Source organism: Bombus pyrosoma, linkage group LG9 (genome assembly GCF_014825855.1).
Source record: "Bombus pyrosoma isolate SC7728 linkage group LG9, ASM1482585v1, whole genome shotgun sequence".
Taxonomy (NCBI): domain Eukaryota; kingdom Metazoa; phylum Arthropoda; class Insecta; order Hymenoptera; family Apidae; genus Bombus; species Bombus pyrosoma.
The window spans coordinates 5426344-5450645 of NC_057778.1; the positions used below are offsets into that span (position 1 = coordinate 5426344).

Here is a 24302-nt window from a genome sequence, read left to right on the forward strand (position 1 = left end):
GAAGATCAGTCAATTCGTCATTAGGTGGTAATGACAAAGTCTGTAATCGCTTAGTTGCCAACCCCATAAATTCGTTGTTTAACGAGTTCAGAGAAAAATTTCTGAATACAAAAATTATTATATTCGATTATTATTGACAATCTCACTGACGAATTAACTTGATCTTCGTCGATTCACTGGTCAATGCAATGGGAAGATAAATATTTTAAAAAATAGTTTTTTTATTAGAAAGATTAGTTTCGCAAGTTTGTGTAAGAGTGTCAGTATATTCGGACTTACCATATACTAACAACTTCCCCTTAGCCGATTACTGGCCTTGTACACTGCTCACTCTGTGGTCAGTTAGTGGTCGTTAGTGGTCACTTTCTCCCAAATCATTTGTGGCGATTACCTGACTGCTGTAGGCGTTTCTAAGGGTTGTCTTCCGGTCTCTGCCACTTGCGGAACAGTGTCCTGTATCAGTATGTGTAAACCATAGGAACATATATAATACCTGGTGGGCTCTTTTTCGGCAATACTTTTCTAAGATAATTTCTCTAGCACGTTAAAAGTGAAATTTTCAAAATTTTTGCATACGATCAGAGGTAAATGCACTCTTAAATAATATTCTAAATAATGGGAAAATTTAATTTAATTCAAGTTTAAAAACCAACGCAAGTATATAAAGTAGAGGAATTCTTATCTAATTTGTATAATAATGAAAAAAAAAAAAAAAAAAAAAAAAAAAAAAAAAAAAAAAAAAAAAGACAAAAGGATATTACTTCTAACAGCGAAGATATATAGCGTAAAATCGTCAGAAAGGAAATTTCTGTAATAAAGAAGAAAAAACAGTGCAAGGAAATAAAAAAGCAACTCGAATAGTAAAAGTAATAGCGCGAGATTAGTAAAACGGAAATTTCTCTAATAAAAAAGGAACGAGGCGAGGATAATAAAAAAGGAATTCTAACAATAAAAAAAAAATACAATACAGCAAAAGCAAAATAGCAAAAGTAGAGAAAGCATAGAAAAAAGAGAATCGCAGGAATGACAAGAGAAGTCTGAGGGTTAAAAAATGGAGAGATCGTAGCCACAAAGGGTGCAACGTAGAAACATGAAAATGCGATATAGTTCAGTAATAAAAGAAATTAATACGGGCAACAAGGAAGTAACAAATGAAAAGAAAAACTAAGAAATTATAACCTAACAATTTGAGGAGGACGATGTACTTGTAATTAAAAGGAGAAAAGAAATCTCCTAGCATATGTTTTAAACTTTCAAGGAACAGGTGTGTTCTCTATATAAAAAATGTGATAGGCGCGATGCGTATATTCGAGCGCACACAGTTTGACATGTCCTTTTTCACTTTTACGAGGGAATCTGTATTTATATGCGTATTTTTTGACGGATATAAATTGCCTTACGTTCCTCCATCCTTATTGTTAGTTAGGTTTTTACGATTTTTATACCATTTTCACTGCATCCTATCTAAAGGTAAACTTGTCGCTTTCACAAACCGAGCAAGCATGTAACCCATAAATTCAGTCGGAAGTTTCCCAAACATTAAACGATGATGACAAATGTAGAAGACACGAGAAATAAATAGCTTTTGAAAATTTTGAAAAATTTCAGAGATTAATTTTCAGAGAAATTTTTATAAAATATCAGATCGTACGATAATCAACAAAATTAGAACTATTCCACATAGCATAGTGGAAGCGTAAGAAATGGGAAGATTCTGCAGTTTCGAAGAATAATTTTCATCTTCTGGAACATTGTAGGGGTAACTTTTTAATTTTACAGAATATCTTACGCTTTAAATTTCTAAAGCAAACAATTTGAAATATGTATTTAGCGATTAAAAAGACGAGGAAATAGCATACAACGATAAACAGTGACGAATTGGAAATGAATTTTATTTAATCGGTAGCAATGCCGGGCAGTTTTATTCCATCACGAAATGATGAATTACTCGTGAAATGATCTAATAAACCATATCAATCAACGGAAAATAATCCAACGAATGGATTATCGAATTAATTCTCTGGAAACCTCTAACACCGAATATTCGCAAACAGGCGTAAACCAGTTTTACACAAATTTTCCCCATCATAAACCAATAATCCTTCGTGTATCCGAAATTCTACATCAGTGAACTATTTTAACCAGAAATTCGCACGAATTGAATGGCCGGTATACAAAGTTTCTGGTAGCCATCGGTGTCGACCAATTAATTCCAGGCTGATCCTCGGACTCCGTGGCCAAAGCGGCTTATCGTGGCCATTAATGCCGCGAAACCTTTGACCAGCGATGAAACAACGTTATAAACATCGACGAGGAGAAAAGTCGCGGAAGGTAAAAGAAGGAAAAACCGAACGAAACGCTCCGTATGGTGGCAGATGTTATTATACCCGTTGTTGGTTAAATAACGTTTTAATCGCGGACAGCAAAGAGGTGGTTGCGTCTCTTTCATGATAAGAGGATTTTATTCGACCGATACGTAATTCCTCGTGTACACCGGGGAAACGTGTAGAGGATCCAACACGAAAGATCATCGTGTATCGAGGATGAAATCTTTCCCAAGGTACGTGATGTTGCTCGTCGTTCACCTGCTTACACATTCTTACTCGATTGACTTTGGAAATTTTCATAAACGAGAATGCGAGTCTTGGTTGCACGTTGTACAGGAACCGAAGATTTCGAAGGAAGTTCGGTTTTATTTTAGAAAGATTTCCAAGGATTTGTTGCTTATGAATAGCCGATACGTGAATTGAACTTTCTTTTGAAAAATTGATTTTCAAGGATCTGTTTCTTGTTAGTAGTCGGTCGATCCATAATTCTTCCTTCTGGAAAATCGAAAGGAACTTGGCAAATAACATTCCATCTCGGTAACTTGTCTTTTTTTATCGATTGTGTCTAATCATAAGACAAGAAGAACATTGTCGAAATTTTCAATTGTCGTATTAAATTATCTTCTGATTATCTTTCCGTCTAATTAACTTACGTCGTCTATCAACTACTGTAACCACCATCATTTGTTATCTCATAACGAACTACTATATATGTCGGAGATGAAAGGATATCGGGGCCTTTCTTTTGGAACGTTTGGGAAGGTCTCGAATACTTTAGTCAAGACGTTTTACTATAGCTGCACTCAAATAATAAAACTGAGGAATAGTTGTTTATGTTCTAATCCGAGTATGGGTGCCTCAGGGTTATGACGGTGGGCTTGAGCTCGAAGTGACATAACGAGTCACTGAACGTAGCCACGGTTACGGGATAGATGTTTTTACCTAACAGAGGTATGGAATAATTATATAGCTCTCCTTAAAAACAAAGATTGACCCGAGAAGTACGGAGAGGAGTATATAAGGGCAGTTCCACTTGGACTGCGATTCAGTTCATTCGGATAAGTTCTACTTGTACGTTGAGTCGCACCAGGATCGCGTATCACATCGCATTCCTCATCCCGTTGACCGTGGATTCGTTATCGAACTTAAATTCATTGTCATCGACATCTCGATCATCCGATCGCCGTTGTTACTTGTCACACTCTGTAATAATCACATTTGTGTCAGTAAATATCATCTCTAGTACATCACAACGATGGCTAATTCACGTGAAGATTCATTATACGCCCCTAGCTCCAATGATAACCCGACATATATAATCATAATAATAATAAATATAAGAATAATATCTAAATATAATAATAATAATATATAAATCTAATAATAAATAATAAATTCCCTAAGTGTTCCTAAAAAATAGAAATTTTACCTAACGATATTCCGTCTCAGTGACTTCTACTCGGCTAGAAAATTATCCGCGTTCTTGAACAATGATCACAATCCTCTTTTCATCGAAATAACACCCGACACTGGTCGCTAATAAGGTAATCAGTACATTAATTAACGCGGCTAACGAATCCATCGGAATTGTCAGTTTACACCGAGTTTGGCGCAAAATTGATACCTGTCCCGTTCGCGATAAACTAGTTGCGCCTATAAATTATCATGAAACGTATGCCAGTAAATTATATGGTACACGAAAGATACAGTACGGAAAATCGTAGAAACTTTTGTCGTTGTACGCGCCTCGATGTTGTAGCTGATAGAGTCCGAGCTGGACGAAGTTTTCAATTGGTCGCGAACCGCGTGTCGAATGAAACGACACCAGCGTTGGAATAAAAACGAAAGAAAAAAAGGACAGAGAGAAAGATTAAAAAGGAAATATGGTGAGAACGGTGTACTACGTCAAACTTGGCAATCGAGGCTGCTTCCCTATGCACGATGCATGCTTGCACGTCCATCGATGAACAGTGTTGTAGTGTTCCGCGAACGTGTTCCGTTTAATAGCGTGACGAATGGTCCGAATGAAATGGACTTGCAGAGAGTGTTTTGTGCAACTGACTGTTGGTAACAGATATTTCGCTCGACCTGTCATTGCAATTACATCGGTTTTACAATTTGTAACGACGTATAAAAATATCAGGGCGAACCAGATTTTCGAGCCTGAAGTTTAGATAAATCATAATGCATTATCATTAAGCAGCTACGTTAAAGATAAATGATAGAAAATATGCGCGTATAACGAACTGAAATATAGGATATCAGCACAGACCAAATCCTTCGGGAACAAACTTTCGAGTCTGAAGCTTAGATACGTCGTAATTCATTATCATTAAGTAGCCGCGATAAAGGTAAATGATAAAAAGTTTACACCTTTGATAAACCGTTTTTAATTCCTGTACTGTACGTAAAATCTCTGTTACTGTAAAGTGAATGGTAAAATTAATGCTAAAATTATTTTGCGATTGACGTAGAATCCGAAAGCTGATCTAAATAGTAGAAGAACTAATGTAAAAGTGTTATTAATCATTTTAACAAAATATCATCTACGTTGGATATTGTAAATGACTGTTTGTATATACCGATCTCCGTCCTTTTTTATTTTTAAAATGCGATATTACTGGTTTTATAAAAAAATATTTATATAAAAATATGTCGTCGTATCTACCCTATGAACGTTGAGAGAGTAAGCCGATAGATCGCTGTCAAGGCAAAACGTTTCGAACACACGTACATCGCGAAGGATGTCAACCACGTAGCGACATTTATCCGCGACATTCCCATGCTGTAAACAATCAGGGAAATTGCAATTAATGACGCCGCTATGTCATCGGATGTCGGTTTGAAAAAATGGTGGGCAGCACGCATTTAGGTTAATCCCTTAATATATTTTTTACCATTCGGAAAGTTAACGATCTTCAACCGCATTTGCGATAGATGCTATTTAATTCCTGTGCTCGCAGATAAAGAAACTCCGAAATCTTTGTCAGACAGAACAAGTAATTCCAAAATTGGAGTATACAAAGTGAAGTTATAACGAAGTTTCGTTATAACGAAAATTTAATAGGTAACGCGAATTTGTATTTGAATTCTATTTCTCTGATCGCGTGTGTAAAAAATTTGAATTTGCATAGAGGCTCGCAGCATTGCTGCGAATGAATTTGCAGCGAGGCTCTGAATATCGCTTGCATCTGCGATTCTACTCTAATTGTCATATTCATAATTAAAATCATACGAGAATAGGGAAAAGAGCCGAAAACACGGGAAACTAAACAAGTTAATGGGAGAATATGGTGCGAGGAAAATGATATTCAACGTAGTGTCGCAGGTCCGTAAACGAGAGGCGCGTGTAATTTGGCTGAAAATGGATTTGCTTTTCATCGACACGCGGACGGACGAGAGGCAGGCGGACGCTGTCCGTCGCGTATCGTGTGTCATATGAAGCGTAAAACGAAACAAAAAGAAGAAGAAGGGAGGGCGGGGGACGATAAAAAAAATCGTCGGAATTACAATGGTATTTGTTTTCTAGCGTTCCGCAAGCGCCGATAATACGAAACCCACGCACGCGACAAAAGGCTGCGTGTCGGAACTTTTCTACCCCTGTCTCTCTTTCTCTCTTTCTACCCATAATCATTTCGAAACCGCCTGTGTCCTCTCGATCCTGATGCGATACGGGATACCATTGCACAGCCGTTGAACGAGATATCGTTTTAATAACGAGGCTCAATGCGAAGCATCGAAGGAATGGTTTCGAAATAGGAAATTGAATCGCGTTGAATGTTAGCTTTTATCTTGCGGGGTACATATTTACGAGATTCTGCATATCACCAGTTACAGCTTACGATTCTTTTTACTACATTCTGTTTCATAATATTAACGAACGTAGAGAGATTTAATTGAAATAATAATTAAATTTACTAGCGTTCATCGGACCTACCCTCTGAAAGGGACAAATTACAAGCTGCAATTTTTAATAGTAAATGGAACATCGATGAATTTGACAAACTTTTATCGATCTCATTTCTCTGAACGTCGCGAATCACAGGTTGCAATTCACAATAAATTCTGTTGGATAATAGCGACAGTAAAAATCTTGAATTACAATGTTGATAAAATTTTACAACACAAATTCTTATCGAGCTCATTTCGTGAATTATTTTCCATTACATTCCATCGTCTTATTTATATATAATACGCAAAGTATGTGAAATATTTAAAATAGAGTACTAGAGAGTAGGGTTGTAAACTATACAATTTTCGTATAGTTTTTACAAAACCGTAGTATTCGGTCTTCCGATGTTTCGTTCATCTGAACGACAATTTGTCAAAACACGATAACCACATTTACAAATCTACCATAAGCCTAAGTAACCATAACCTGATTATAACGTGAGCGCCGAGACGCTAACGTTGATAACGTGATGCTTAATAATTTGACGATTAACCGGAATTTCAAAACGCCACTCTTTTTGCGAAAATTGGCGACACTGTGGCTTTGACAGCCGTGTACAACGCGCTTCCGAAAATTCTGGTAATTCCTGCGCTTTTTCCTAACCGATGAAACCGCTACAAATATTCTCTTTCTCTGCGTATACGCGACCGGTGCATGGCTCTTTTTTTCTTTTGATTTTCTGTCGTTCGTTTTACCCTTAGACCGGTTTCACACGGAGCTACTGAATGTACATGTACACCGATGGAAGCGTTCACGCGACGATTCTCGCGAGTCGTATGCAACTATATTTTCATACTACTTTTTCCTACTTATGTCTTTCGTACTAGAAACTTTTCGTACAGAGGCGACAGTCAAAACATTAAGACAAATAGCGACATTCAAAGGATATGCTTCTCGCGATACAGGTATCGCGATACGTGTATCACGATACGTGTATCTTCGTGTGAAACCGACCTTATCTTTTTCCCGGATTTTACGACTGTTTCTTCCCTTTTCTTTTTCTTTTTTTTTATTTTTTTAACCCGGTCGTTTCGCGTGCTCGCACGGAGACAATCGAAAACGCACGGAAAATTAATATCTCGCGTGACAACCGGTCTGTATTTGTATCGTTTACAGACTAAGCCAGTGGCGCGGAAAGTCGCGTCGAAGCGATCCCTTTGGGCGTGCATTGTGAATGCACCGTGTGCCAATTTAGCCAAGCGACGTCTGTTTGAACGGTTGCATTAATCGATTAAGGGCTAGATTTTTATTTAACGCTGCAGCTAGCGACGAGTAAAATATGAAACTCGCGCGGGAAAGCTGTACACATCTGTATATTTCATATTCTGGGTTTATATCTTTCTTATTTATGAAACAAATTCTATAATCAAAATTATATTCATTAGATGTGTAGTATCGTGAACTATTATAATTAGTTTATTAATAATAAATGAATTAAACAGATGTTGATTAAACAGGAAACGATGGTTATTTAACATGAACGTATTATAATTAAGACAACTAGATAATTAATTAGCAACTCTCGTCGACCCACGAATTCAACTCTCTCTCAACAACGCTAGCAACACTATCTCGACAACGCAATCCGTACTCTCTGGCTTCTCAACTCATACTCCTGTTAATTCGTTTATGTCCCTTAGCAACCCCTTGTCTTTTGTCTTAGCCCTACCACGCACATGCTCACTTGTTTGTAAAATAACAAAGATAAGATTCGAAAGTTCAAACGTAATGTTGAAATGAACGCTAAAATGAAATTCTATTTATCTTTATTTAATACGATTCGATATTGTAAGACGAGGGATTAAGGTTTTCATCGAGGTATAATTTATCACACGTTAATTAAGCATAGTTGAGAGTATTGTCTTGTAACAAAAAATGGTTGCACGAAATTTATGTTACGATTATGGAAAGTTTGTGCATAAAAAAAAGTATCGATCGGTCGGACATATTTTCAGATAATCTACATTTTTATGCTCTCTTTTGTTAAGCTTGGAACGACCTAAAAATAGTGGTATAATGGAAAAAGGATTACTTGCTTCAAGGAATATAAATTCGGATTGTAGGATAAAGCATTTTCACGTGAAATTCCATTTTTCATAGAAATACCCTTAAAAATATGTTCCCGCAACGTCGTCTCAGCACGAGTTCATCCATTCAGACAGAATGTTGTGAATCATTGGTGTCGTACATTAAAAAGCTACAATTTTTTTCTTTTTTCTTTGGAATGGATACTTCGGTAATCCGGCAACTGTTTCGCCAATAGCATAAAGCAATGTTTACTCGTTTTATTTAAACTTGCACTATATCATTTACCTCTACAAAATTCATATCATAGATGCAACCCCATATTTCAAAAATTCATCCCATAAAGATTTAAAATCCTGCAAAATAAATAATACAAGTCTTCTCTCAAAACAGACAAAGGAACAATACACTATGATAAAGTAAAACGAAATCTTTCTTCAAACTTTGGAACTTTTTTATAGAAATCGTAAATCGTGCTCGTGAATAATATTTGAATAATTAAACAATTACTTCGACGTCCAATGCAGTAGCACATTTGAAACCGTATTATACTGTTTATCTATAAATTTACAAAAACTTTCCGCCAACTTACTAATCCGCGAAAATCTTATCAAATTCAGCTTCATAAAATCTCAAGAAACAAAGAACCATGTAAACCAAAATCCACATTCAATATATACTAAACATCCTGAAAAAGTTATTAACTATAAGAATAAAATAAGAATACTAATAAAAAGTTATTAACTCAAGAATTAGATATTAAAACAGTAAAATAAATGTTGAAAGCCTTAAATGTTAAAGTAGTACATTTACTTTTACGTAAAATCTACGTTGAATTCGGTTTCAAGAATTTAGAAAATCGGTCACCCCGTACAACAATCTTAAAAAAGGAAAGACAAGACAAAATCTACTCAAACTACTGTGAAAAACAAGAACGTGGAAAAAACGTAGCAACGATAGTCAGTCGCTGACGTAATCGCGTTTAGACGGCCACGAACGCGATTCGAGTTGTTTCCGTGTTCCCGTGAAACACGTGCTCCTTTGATTCCATTGGGCGTGTTAGCACCGTGTTCCACCCGCACATCGACGCTGTGTGCTCTAAGATTCAGCGATACACACACAGAAAGTTGTACACTATATATATGCGCATACAGTCTTATCCAAAAATGTTGGATCCTTTGCAGAAAATAAGATAACTGCATTGCGGATTTGTAAAAAGATCGAAAGCACAAAATTGTACGAAATGCGTATAATACGAAAAAATACATGCAATATCCAAGTATAATGCTTTTTATAATACTTGGTATATAAAACGATTCTCCATCGAGATTTTACATTTTTTTAATTATATTCTCAATGATATGAATTTGATATCCGAGAGATTCACGTGAAACTCAGAAAATCGTCAAAAAATGGACCTAATGGGAGTGTACGTGTGCTGAGTGGAAGACGGACTGGGAACCTTTGTATTTGTATGCTCCGCGTACACGAACTGAGGGCAGACGGAGAAGCAGCCTGTTCTGGATCGCTGGATCGTTGGATCGTTGGATCGCCTGCTCGCCAAAGGATAGTCAATCGCATTGCTGCCTCTTCGCTCGATCACTCGTCTTCTGTTCGTGCTCTCTGTTACTGCTTCTCTGTCCTGTTCCTTCAGCGAAACGAGCCACCACCGTGCATCGACGCGGCCGTTAATTGTTACTCCATGCCCCTGGTTATCGATTTTCAGAGTTCCCTGGTCCAAAGTTACGTTGCTCGCATAATTATAACAGTACTTTGTGATCGATCTTACATATCACGTCGTGTAACTGGTATTATATGTATATACAGTGGCTGACGGAACTATTCGAACCCGGAAGTATTAGCAGTGAAAATTTGTACAGATACTGCTGAAAATTTCAGATCAGCAAGGTTTTGGATGCTTCCTTTAAGAAGGAAAATAAGGGTAATAAATAGACGTCACATGGCAATTTATTATGTATCAATACGTATATACCAAGTTACACCTAATAGGAAGTGAAAGTTAGATACTTGGAGAATGGTGAATGTATAAATAAGGAAATGTTCACTGGTAAGGTCGATTAATCGTATTATGAAAAATTCTATTTGTACTTTTTCCTGCAATTTAACACTTTAAAATATATTCTCTGCACTTTAAATAACTATAAACATCGAACGACTTATACATTTCTTTTTCAACTAAATTAAGTTTCATTTAATACAAAAACCTCTCCTATTTACGTACTCGCCTCTGTATAACAACATGAATTATTATGATACGCGGAGAGATATAAATTCCACAATAGCCACGCTAAATGTCTTCGCCAAAGTAATCGTTCAAATCTTCACCGATTCATTCGTCACTGTCCATTTATGTAAGCATTCTTTCCACTCTTTACGAGTAGTTTGTTAAGCGGTAGCATTTGACGATCATCGATGTATCTCTTTTACTTTTCAATCTTCCATCTCCGAGTGTCTATACTGTCAAACATGCGTGCTACAACTTCGTAAATCACACTAAGTGGTCTGTCATAATTCTCGATGCGTGATACGGTATTGAACGATCCGTTTTCACGTAAATTAGGAGACGACGTCGAACACGTTATCAGACGCTTTCACCGCGGATCAGTTCCGACAATACTCGATGAATGGTCGAGGACACGGACGACGAATTCGTGTCACGAAAGAACAGGTTAATATCGGTCAATGTCAAACCCCAGTCGTCAGGCTTTCTCCGCGAGATACTGGAAGATTCGAAAATGCGAGTCTTCTCCATCGAGGTCGTTTCCTATTCTTTTCACTCATAAATCTTCCGCCATTGGTCATTGACATAGCGTATCGATTGTTTTTGAAGCGATTGCTGTCGAGAATTTACGCTTGCTTGTTATTATATATTTTTAATAACAAATTCCACGTAGCGTAATTACGTTTTAACGATCGTGTACCAATATTTTAATATTTCATATCTTAATGGTCATATCTCGTAGTAATTGTTATTTCAAGAAGTTGAGGAATAAAGTGAATAGTAATGAAAAATAATAAACGAAGTAAGAAAAACATTGATATTCGTAAAAAAAATTTTTTTAAATAAAGAGATACGCCAAAAATTTGTATATCTTTGAAATACAAAATTCAGAGGTAACACGTACATGTGATTTAGAATTTTATTTAATATAATAATATAAATGATAAAATATTTGCTTGATTTCCTTGGCTTTGCATTTCGAACATATTTTATTTCCTCGCTAGTACTTTAACGATGCTACAAATCAAATTCAACGATTGCGAAACTTTCGAGCTGTAAGTTATTGCGACAAGCATTAGACGAGGGACTCGAACGCCTGGTAGCAGAGATTCACTTCCGGCGTGCGGTCGGGCGTCGAAATCTCCGTATCGAGGACGTTCGTTTCTATTTGTTTCCCTCTCCTACTGTAAATGATCGTAATATTTTTATAACTTTCCATGATTTTTCAAGCTAATGAATTAATGTTTCACTTTTTAACAAATTCCATTTCGAATATGATAGATATAGTACATAGCTTAATTTTATTTATTATTTTTAATTTACCACCATAGAAGTTACTAAATACGATAAATAATTTACAGAAATACCTTCTCTGCTTATTTTTCGTAATCTCTCAAACAATTTATTACAACGTACACGTAACTGACGACACAAATACTTCGATTCAGCATTTTAAATATCATTTTTCAATAGAATCGAGAAACGAAAATAATGCCAAATATCCAAATATACGACTTAACCAAGTTAAATTCGATGAAATAAGGAAAATATCGCCCTATCGATACAGTCCCTGATTAATTCTCGGCCTTGCTTTTTACGATTCGCGTGAAAGTCGCAACCGTGTCCACGAAGAGCCATATTCGAGAGAAAATAAAAATGACCCCCATTCGAGGGACCAGTTTACGTGTTTTCTCGAGCATTCGAAACGAACCACGTGAAACAGGAGAAACCAGGCTCTGTATTATGTTCGAATTAACGGGCTTTTGATTGATCATGGAGTCATTAATCGTAGAAACAGGTAATACATCTACGTTTCTCAACGAGTTGAACATTCTACATGCTCTCGATTTTTTTTTCTTTTTACGAAGATAGTACTCGTTCTTAGTGTTGAAGTCATGTGAAATTCTTTTGATGTTTTAATGCTCAACTGGAATCTTTCTTATGGAGAATTTTTAACACGTTTGTGAAAGGAGTTTTATTTCAATTAACGAATATATTAATATCAATCAATTCACGTATACAGATTGTGTGATTAATGCAACGTAACGTATTAAGATGTAATAGGTGTAATTGATATAGCGTGAATAATCATGCGCTATAATACGAGATATACGAATCTCAAGGTGCCTTTATTTGTTTTAGAAATATGTACATTTTCTTACCGTATAGATATAAACGAATCTTCGTGAAATAACGATTTAATAAAAGTAGTTTAATAGGACAATTAAAACAAGCTATCGATACTACGACATAAAAACTATCTTTAGACTCATTGAAATTTCTTCGATATCTTTTATGCAATCTGTAATTCTTTCCTTGTCTTTCTTTTTCCACCGAAGCGGAACCGAAAAGTAAAAGAGAAATAATCTTAACTGTATCGTTCTATAACTTTCTGTGTTCTAACTTCGCTATCGACACTTCTGAAATTCAAAATTCCGAGATTCCTATCACACAATCGCACTTCTATTATTAGCGAAAAATTGATAAATTATGACGGTAACAAACTTCCCAGAAGTAAATTTATATAAATTACAAGCTATTTAACTTATCAATTTAATTATAACTTAGAATTGTAAAACGAACACCTGATATTATTAATCACCAAGTTACTGCGCATATATCGCTCATGATCATCGTTTTCCTTCGCGCGATAGTACGTAATTTTCTTTTGAAGACGAATTGCATATTTACCTACCCTCGAATATTGCGATTTTATCCATCGATGGTCATCGATCGGCTAGATCTTTCGACCACCGTAGGGAAGCGAGGGTATAGCGAGTTCGTTGAATCGAGAAATTTTCAGCCGCGTTGCGCCGGTCGCCGCGAAATATTATCGACGTCTGTTGCCCGCGGGCCTACCGCGTCATTGGTTGCCGAAAATTAACATGCGAACGAGCCAGGAAATATCGGACGAATTAAAAAACCGAGCGAAATGGGCGGAAAAAGGAAAGAGAATACGAGTTCGACGGGGATTGGAGAGAAAGTTCATTCGAAATAAAAAAAAGGGGAAAAAATATATGGGTGGAAAAAAATAAATATCGAAGGAGCTCCAGGCGACCTCTCCCCTTCCCTCTGTGTACTCGTACAACCTCCACAGCCCCTTCGTTGTATCCGTGTTTTTCTCACTCACCCTGCGCAACCCTTTATCGTTTGTCTCTGTTCCGCCCTCCTCTAAATCCTGTCGATCATCCGCACCTTTCGGCAAACGTGCAACAACTGGTTGCGCGACAGGGAGATGTGCAACTCGGGAAATAGAGTCGCGTTTAGGCTGCTGGAGTATGGCTTTGTGCGCGGGGTTGTGGACTCGTGTGCAACAGGCAAGTGCTGATACTCGCGCGGCGATGTTGAAGTTGAGAAGCTACAGGGGTGGATCGGATGGTTGTAGTTTATCGTGATCGAATGATTTATTCATTTGCTGTTTTCGTTATACTTCTTTTCTTTTCTTTCTTTTCGCGGCTTTGTTAGCGTTTTTAGAAGTTTTGTTCCATAATGTTTCTCCCGATGTTTTATAATTTTGTTTTCTTATTATTCTTATTTATTGTCGTCTACGTCGTGTTTTAATTTGATTTACGTTTCTAATATTTCTTTATCCTTCTATTCTTTGTTTCTTCGAGAACCGTCGGTTTTTTATTTGTCTCTGTCCTTTGTTAAGTGAATATTTTAGATATGTTGAATAGATTGTAGATCTTTTTTACAGATTGAATGTTACATTTACGCCTTTTATATTATTTTCATTCGCCATTCTCTATGCTACGTTTTACTTTCGTTTAATTTGCCAAGTTCTTCTACGGATGTTCCCCTTTCTGTCTTTTTTACTTTGTTTCGAACGTTTCTAACGATCTTATTTTTTTCTTTTTTTTTTTTTTGTTTGTTTCAGGTAAGACATGAACTCTTCTCCTCCAATATCAGCCTGGTGAGTCTAAAGGCAGCAAAGTCTAACAGTGAGTCGAAAATAGACTTTCCTTTCCGCTATTATTCTTTTTCATTATGGAACAACATAATAATTTCTAAGAAATTCTATAAAAGAACGATAGTACAATTAACCTTAGATGTTTCATAAATGAAATTTGAATTTTATCGAAAAGGGCAACGAATTAATTTACGCAGTTAATAAATCAAGGTTTGCTAAAAATTCTTATACAACGTATATCACTTTAATCTCGTTATTTCTTTCCTTAAGTAACACTTACGTAGCACTTCACGCTTAATAACTAAAATTAATATAATTAACTTTCAGAAGCATGCTTCAAGAAATAAATTCTTCAACTGTAAAATACTTTGCACGCTAACGAAACATTACTTTATGCGTAAAAATCATTTAATAACGAATATACTGGTAGCATCAAATTCTTCAGATATCTTTGAACAAACGCATTTCGATTAATCCAAAATTGCATTCGAAACACAGTGACGTAACCAACATGTGGCAATGTGGCATAATAAGCGGTTAAATACTGTTAACGATCCACCAACAGAAAATTGTATCCTCAACCACGTAACGATCACTTTTACTGGCCTACGTTGGCGCACAAACTCGGCACACAAACCTATTAATTCCAGTGGACTGTCATTCGTGATGTATTAGCGTGTAAACTCATATTAATTCGAGCATTTCCTCGTTACGAAATCGTTACGACCCACGGTTTTTTCTTTCTCGTGCTATGCATCTAGACTTTCACCCATACACAAATCATAATCAACCCTTTGCAACAAAAAATTGTAGAACAGTTATATTCGTTTTATCAAATTTAAAAAAAGTTATCGATGAATCGTTTGGTTCGAGATTGCAACAAGTATTGTACCGATAATGATATCCTGATTATCATACTTTCTTATACTTTTTCCTTTTTTATTACTTATCGTAATCTTTACGGAAAAGTTAGATAGTTTTCACGAGCATTGTACACCCGTAAAAACTATTCGAAGAAATTGATTATCGGGAAAGAGGAAAAGTTTGTGAACGAAAGTGTCGTGAAGTTACGAATGACAAAAAATCTACCTACAGTTACGTCTTTGTTAAATTCACTCGGAACTTTTCCAATAATATGTTCTAAGAATGCATTTAACTCCGTACTTTGCATGTGCCGGTAATGTATCAACAATTTTATTAAAAATTGCATACAATTTCAAATTTATGATCTAAGCCAAATATGAAAAGCTTCGTAGGTGTGCCAACACTTTTAAGCGGGAATGTACCAGCAAAGTTTTCATTATTTAGTCGACAAGGGCTCGTACCAACCACGTTACGCTGCCATTATCTGCGTTTTCCCTTGCGTCACCCCATGTCTGCCTGCTGTGCTTCACTCAAAACAATCGTCCCTGGATCTCCCTCTTCCTCGCGAACACTTTTTCCCTCTCATATTTATTTTTTCTTGGCTATTAATTCCTCGATTTTAACTCGCTACTTCTGGTTCGTTGGAGCATCGAATAAAGGAATTTACGATTATCGTTTTTGGTTAGTTAATACTGTGAAATCAACCCCTGTCGAAATTTTCAACGCTGTGGCTCAGTTTTATATTTGGAAAGTTCTTCGATTGTGTACGATTTTTTAACATGATGTTCCCTTCTTTCTCTAGTTTGATAGCTGAATTTTAGAAGAGAGGAAGAGGGAAGCTTGGAATAATTCGGCCAATTTGAGCTGCATTGCTTATTAAAATTGTCGCCTGGAAATTCGATTTTCATATCGAGAATTTCTTCAATATTTTTTCACATAATAATTCCTCCAAGTTTCGTTATTCCATATTATTGAAATTCACTGTTTCTGTCCACAATATTTTAGATAATCAATTATTTCCCGTGAATACTTCCTCTGCTATTCGCTGCACAAAATTCCACCAAACTCAACGAAACCTGCATCAAAACCATATATACATCCTCCACTCGCAAAACCTACAAATCAAATGCGTTCTTACCTCGAAGCACCCAATCGACACCAGAGTTAGCCAGCTGCGAACACGCCTTTTTATCCTTTCGCGATGACCGAAGCCGCGAAAAATGGAAAAGCACGGGAATACAGCCCCGTGGGAAAAAGATAGAGAGAGATAGCTCTGCTCGCCAGCGAATTATTTTCGTTCGCATAAACAAAGTCACGACTTGAAAGGGGAGTTTAAATTGTTCGCTAGTTTTACGTGCCCGCGGCTCTCTGTGCCACCCCACCTTTCTCCACCCCTTTTTCACCCAACCAGGCCCACTCTATCTTGCTCCCACCGTTTCGTCCAACCGATCTGCTCATCCTCGTCGCTCTCACCGCGCGAGACTAGCATCCCGGCGTTGTTACCGGTGCTGTTGCCGCTGTCCATCAGGAAAGATCCCGGGATACGAGCCTGCGCTTGAAGCCCATTGATTAACCGTTGTCTGCTGCATGTTGCGAGCGTTCATAGCGAGTAACAGACGGAGAGGGTTGAACCAACTGGACCAACAAGCAGAAGAGGACAGAGGATGCACGCGGATAGATGGCGGGAGGAAGAGAGAGGAAGCGAGTGGTGACCACGAGCAACGTTTATGAAAACTTTCTGCATCGACTGCACCACAGCCACGAATAAAATAACGCCGTGGATTATTCCAACCCTCTACCCAGGCCACTTCCCTCCGAACAACCCCAGTCAGCGGATGAACGGATCCTTCCTTCCTTCTGGCGAGCTGAGTGTTGTGGTCCAGGCTTACAGTAGGAGTCAAGTACCGTACAGGCTGATTCACAAATACAACGCATCAGGGGGTGAACGCATACATCGAACTGAGTAAAACACACGTATTTTATTATATGGATATCGGTGTGCGAGTTACGGATAATTGAAGAAAATGTTCTAAGTGTAGAGAGTATTGAATAATTAAGAGATAATGGTCGTGATCGATGTCTTGCAATTGTATTAGATTGGGCTTCATTTAGGATTGGTATATAGTAGGCCGTAGTCTAAGGTATTATTTATTTATAAAAATCAATATTGATACAAGTAGACAAACTGTATCTTGGAACCTAAAGTTGTTATTGGATAGTTGAACATTTTCTTATAATCTGCTGGTACAAATATATAACGTGTTGGTTGACGTCTTGGAGGTGTACACTCATTAGGCTTTGCTTCATTTTAGAATCCTAATTAAGTAATTCTTTTGCAATGAGAAGGTATATATAGTGAGCTAAATATTATGTGTAGTAAAATGTATAATATTAAATTATCTCATAGCGGGTATGCTTGGTGGCTTGGTGTCGTATTAAAATATCGATCTTGATTAAGCGAAGTGTGTTCATAAAACTAATAACAAATAATAACAATGCGTAAAATATATTACAATCAACTTATACGTGGTAAACAGCATACAGTTGTTTGACATATTTGTTTCAATATGAATTAAAGTGTTAATAAGATATGGCTCATTATTTAAACTAACGTGCAGTTCTGATCAGGCTAATATGTAGTAAATGCTTCTTGAATTATAAGATAGGTATACTTATGAGTATTAGGAAACTTCATTCGACTTTTGAAATTATCACGTCAGAATATGTAAAATGTAAATTAAGTGAGACTATGAATTATTGCTTTAACTGGTACCGAAGTGGAAAGTCTGATGTCTATATTGTTGCTTCCAACTACAACGAGTCTAGTGCACGAGTTGTTTATGCGGAGGTCAGTGACTGTTTAATGCATCTTCGTGATTCGACCAACGCTTGTTAGAGTATTCTTCGCCTCGAAGACGACTCTTGAGTGTTGCGTTGCATGGTGGAGCCAGTGGAAAGTGGAGCTGACGAGTTGAAGTGAGTTGATTGTAATGATCATCCTATTAGCGACCAGCTTTGTACGTGGTAGGTCTGTAGAAATTTTCTGGTTTCTTATATTCTGATTTATACACGTGGTATACAGGTTTCTGCTTTCTTATGTCCTGATTCTGGTCGCGTTTGATGAAAATTGTCTGTCTTTTGTAGAGAAACAGAGTAATTTAAATTTTGCATTTTGTAAATCGTTATAGAAAAGTGGAATAAGTCTAATTTGCAATTGCATATTCAGACGTTTTTATTAAAATATAAAGTAACTATATATTGTTTGAAATATATGTCTTCATTGTTTCTTCTACTCTTTTTAAATGTCAGAATAACAAAGCAAAATTTTGCTGGCAGATTCGGATATTAAAATAGTAGATTATGCGATGTCATGTTTATTATACATTTGAATATTGTGATAAACATAAAACGGAAATGGAACGCTTAAAATTCATTCGTGTTTCATTCGAAAATTAACATTCAACTTTTGTAGATAAATAACACGATCGATACGGCTATACAATATCAGTGGGAAAAAATAGCTGTTACTTTATTCTTTCGAACGATCATAAACAGTAGCAAAAATTAACGCGTTCGACAATCGAAGTTTTCATTGGTTTAATCGGGAAAGTTTTGTATCTATTTGTCTTATCTGAAGCCGGAACTTCAAAAATTCAATTTATAAGCAAGGATCTCGTCGACGATAAATTTCAACTGTGTGTAAGAAGAGATCGAAATCTTCAGTCATCGAGGTAGCTAATTAGGGCAAAGGAACGAAGTCCGGGAAATTAAGCAAAACCTGGCAAAGAGAGCCTGGTTCTACTAGTTAAATTCTCAAAGTTTTAATTCGCTACAAATTTTATTAATTCATTCCAAATACAAATACATAGCTATTCTCATGTAACTGTAATTCGCATAGTAATACTAGCATAAGTGACTAAATTTCTATTTTTGTAACGAGGATAAAGAAGAGGAGTAGTATTCGACGGCGCTCGACATCATTTAAAGTCCTACATAGCCAATATGTGAGTCGTATCATAAAATAGGTCACAAAGCGCTGTATCTGATTTTTATTGTAGATTTTTAGCACCAACATTGAATTAAAATTACATGTATGTAAGAGTATTTACATATAAATTAATTTACCTGCAAGTATAGAGTTTTCCGTATCGTTTAGTAGTATGTACATACTATCATACGACTATTTACAAAAATTTGATACTACGAAACTGAAATACAAAATCTCACCAAATCATCGTGGAAGATAATAGTATGTGTAAATACTTTCCATATTTTTAATATCTGTATTTTCTTTATCTTATTAGAAATATTTTTCATATACGCGAAACATTATAAATTCCATACAGTTAGCTGCCAGAGACACCATAAAGGGAAGGAAAACCCGATGATACAAGTCATCCACTCCGCGAATTTCTTTCGTGCGCGTCGGTAGCAGCGTATTGGCACGATCACGATCTCGTGGCCCAACTATACAATCGGTAACGAAGCCAGCAAGGACATCGGAGTGTCTTTCGCGCCTGTTCACCTCGAGAAAGTTAAGGCCGGCATCGCAGTCTGCCGGTCTCACCGACAACTAAAGAGAATTACTTTCGAACTCTCGTAGACCGATAAAACAGGCCCTCTCGTTCGGCGTGCACGCCAGCCTGCCGAACCTAAAAACTTTCCGCGCTCGTAAATGAGCCGGCCTGTCGGAGCCAGCGAGTTTTATGAGCCATTTGCATCCGGCTTTAAAAGTGCCGCGAGTCCTGCAATTAAAGGCGCGCCCGCTGCATCCTGGATCCACGTCCTGGTATTCGACCCTCAGCGTTTTTTGACGCTCACCCCCTTTCGTTCGCCGCTTTCCACAATTTCAGACTTTACGCTCGCCCCCGCCTCTGGAAAAACCACTCGCGCATGGAACGACCGAATGGAACCCTCTTGCGGATCCTGGAGACAGAATCGCCTCTCTTTTAGTTCTCTTCCTTCGTACTTGCCTTCTTTAGCTCTCTTTCGAGACGAGTCGATGCTACTTTATTGTCTTGGTTTGATGAGGTTAGGTTCGTATCATAGGATGGTCAGAAACGGGAACGAAGGAGGTGGTTTGTGTGAGTTGATCATTGCTTGGGTCTTGGTGGAGCAGCGTTGGATCGAACAGAAGCAAAGAACGGTTAGAAGAGTCGAGTTTTGTGCAGCACGAAGAACAGAGAATTATTTTTCTCAAACAGGAGCAATATTCTTTTAGCGTACAATTACTTTCTGAGCCTCAAAGACGTTCTCACAGTAAGAGATCTTAAGCCATACGTGAAAGTATCAAACGACACCGTATACAATCTTCAAATTGATAATACTTATTAAAAGATGTATCTCGTAATGAAAATATTAATTAACGTCACATGGGACCTTCAGGCTCGTGGTCTATGAGCCCTGAGCCTGTAACAAACGCTAAATCGGTTGATAAATCCAAATAGAACGAGAGACAGAGTGTCGGGCGAAATGTTTAATGATTCGAAAATCGTTGCAAGCTACATCCGCGAATATTCTTCCATAATCTTCGAGCCCATTTACCTACGATCTTCTTACGATTCTCATGAAACAAAGAGATTCACGCGTGCGCAAATGGAAACAGAAGCGACGGAAATAAAAACGAGCGAAGCATATCAACGGGCCTGGCTAGGGTAAAAATGCCAGACGAGATTGGATTCTTGAAAGTGGCTCGTGCGAGCCCCACCTGATTACCAGTTTCGTTGATGGATTCTTAGGCCAACCCTCTGCCCTCTTGTGCTCGACAGTTTCGCCAATCCACGTCCGCCAAATCTGCGACAATCGTCGTTCCTCGCTGTGTGCTACTGCTCTGATTTTATGACCATTTTGGATAAACGATTCTGGTATTTGTGTGCGCATAATATTGGCAGATCGGCTGGCCTCATGGACCAGTCGCAGTTCTACACGCACCTGAGCTACCCCAATTGTAGATACTTTACGATCGCTTGGAAACCGGGATGACTTTCTTGGGAATTTGGTCCCTTGGATCAGCTTAACGAATGCTAAGCTTGGTTTACATAGCTGAAATTGATGTATCGTGACGATGAATCATTGTGATGGAAATCATTTGAATAGCAGGCTCGAATAATTAACGCGTTTTTTAAATATAATTTTTCAAACAGAAGAAAATATATACAGTCTCAGAAAATCTTCTGTTTTTAGTAGAACGTTGATATTTGACGCGGATTATGAATTTTAAATTACCGGCAACTTTCAGTAGAATTGATAATAGGTGTAAGAGTTGCAACGCGTATGTTATTTTCATCGTATAAATACTGGTAGTTCTGGTATTAATAAGTATATATCTTGTTGCTGATCATGATTGCTGTTCTGTCATCGAAAATGTACAATAACAGCTTGATCAATCGTCACAGAAATAATTGAAAACACTAGAACAACGGAACAAGAAATATAACAGCAAAATATATCGCTATAATACGCGAGCGTGGATAGTCCGGCGCAGTGGAACGCGTCGTCTTCGTTGAATTCTCGGAAATGAAACTACAAAGAGTCAGTTTTATTTCAGCCCCGGTTGCGTTTGACACGTAGCGGAAATGTGGGATATTTATCTCGATGGTAAATAATATGTTCCGTATACTCGTTGGCGAATTTTCGCGATTCGAATCAGCATAATTTCAACGCGTCCAGTGCATCTATGTATTTAATTAGCAGCAAAAAGTGGTCGATCGATGAAACGACGTCAAAGTAACAGGAAAATTATTAAAAATCGAGGGACACTACGCGCGCGATTGCACGGTCCATCCCCTGCTGTTCCATCCCCTCGAATTTCCGGCTATTCGAATTGTCAAATGAGCCGGAAGCTGCGAACCGCCCAATTCGCGCGTCTCTTTCTATTTTTCTCGATTTTTATACGTTTATGAAAATTTTGAAACTGCAAAAATACACAGAATGCATATAATACAAAAAGATATACAAAGTGTGTAAAGTATGACACTCGAACGAAACAAATCTCTTCTTAGGTTCTATTTCTTCAAGGATTATCGTCAATATTATTTTCAATATTTATGCTTCTCAACATTGTATTGGCAATATACATATATTGATCGCTTGGAGTCTAAAAGGTCTCTTAGATGCGTTACATAATCTTGAGAATCTTAAATATTGTTAATAATGTCCGAACGCTTCTCCAGATACGTTCGATAAAAATTTCAATTTACATAAACCTTCGCATTCTAGTGAGTGAAATTTCGTTGATTCTCTGATTTTGTTACTCGCTTCGCTGGCAATGCTACACTGGCAGAATATTTCTCTGTTAATTTTTCACAGTCAGTATTTAGCTCGTTCTTTGAATTAAGGACAATAAGAAGCAGAGGTTCAAACTTCGTTTGTCCATTCCTTACTTTACCCTCGTCTGTCTTTACCACCTTTCTTTTTTAAAGTTCGAATCCTTTATTCGTTCTTTGTGATCAGTTTTCTTCGCTGGTGTATCGAAAGGCGATGGAGAAGATAAAATTCTAGCGTTAGGAGAAAGACAGACTTCACGAGTTTAATGGACGTTCGTTATTTTTTTCCAGGATGGCGCGTGCCAACCGGGGGAATCGCGCAATTTTCAACAAAAGCAACTTTTAATTATTCAGCAATTTTCTTCGTTAACCGTTCCTCATTAGCGAATGGCTACTAAAGGGCGGTCATCCCCCTCTTCTCTAGCCCCGCATCTCTTTCTCTCTCATTAAAGATACATTTCATCGAGAACTTTTGAAACTAATTCGCTTTAATTTCGCGTAAAGTCTATCGTTCCATTATATTAAAGTGCCGAGTTTCGTTGCGTTGGTAACCGGCTGGAAAAATTGTTGGCAGCAATCGATGCAAACAATTTTCGGCTTTTTTATTGTTTGGACGTTGCATTCTTCCAGAAAAGTAGCGATCAATATCACCGGTGCAATACAGACCGGTATTTTCTGATATTCTAATTGCAATTCTTACAATTTTTAATCCCGATTGTTACGATTTTAATCGTTTCTTTTTAAATTGCAAACACGTGTAATTTGAATAATTTTTCTTCAAACACCGCTGTTCTTTGTTCTTATTTGAAACAGTAAAGCGAACGTCGTGAATCTCTAAACTTCAATCTGAGCAGAATTCTTGAAAAACATATTTCTTGCGTCGATTGTACAAATATATGAGAAATGAAACTAATCTTTCAGTTTATACTCAAATTATACCGAAATAGAAGAACAATCATCATTGTTATTATAATTAAAAAATTCTCTTCGACGAGTACTTAATAGAACATTATATGTATAAATTGTTAAGACGTTAAATAGAAATATTAATACGTATTGGATGAAATATTATAAATATTAATAGACACGGAATAAAATATTATAACAAGAAATTTATATCTGTGTACAAGATATGTTTTCGAACATTTTCGTGAGGCAATGTGTAGATCTCTTTAGGGGTGAGAAATCTCAGAGTTCAAAAGAATAACGTCAGAGGATAACGACAAGAGTAAAAGTTTGATTAAACGCGTAACACGAACAGTGTAATCAAGTATACGGTAATTTGTCGCTCGTACCATAATGAAAGATCATTCGAAACACGTCGAAAGCGATACGTGCCCAGACTCGCGGCTACGCCATAAATTAAAACGAGAGAGTTCGATGAGTTGATCATACGTCGCTTACATCAAAGGTTTCCATCCATGTGAGGAAAATAAGGACGCGTGTCTTAATCAGGTTTGTCTAATTCGGAAGAACGTGTCTTGCAATTCGTGTCACTCGTTACTCCTGGGACCTTTTTTCCTTCTTCTTTCCTAACACTCGTAGCATTTATGCTTAGGAGTACTTGCACCCTAAATACACGTGTATACGTTCGAATTAAAATGAATTATTTAGTGTAACGTGGCTAATTTTATTGAACTACAAAGTGTAATTTGGTCTACGAAAAAATATTAATTATCGTTGCTGAATTTGTTATTTCTGGTTGTTTGACCAAAAT

The 24302-nt window shown here is 37.1% G+C and overlaps 1 protein-coding gene across 9 annotated transcripts in view; it reads left to right on the forward strand.

Moving 5' to 3' along the window:
- Positions 1-24302, forward strand: part of LOC122571219 (RING finger protein 17) — a 307437-nt gene that overhangs the window by 153690 nt on the left and 129445 nt on the right. The window lies entirely within an intron of this gene.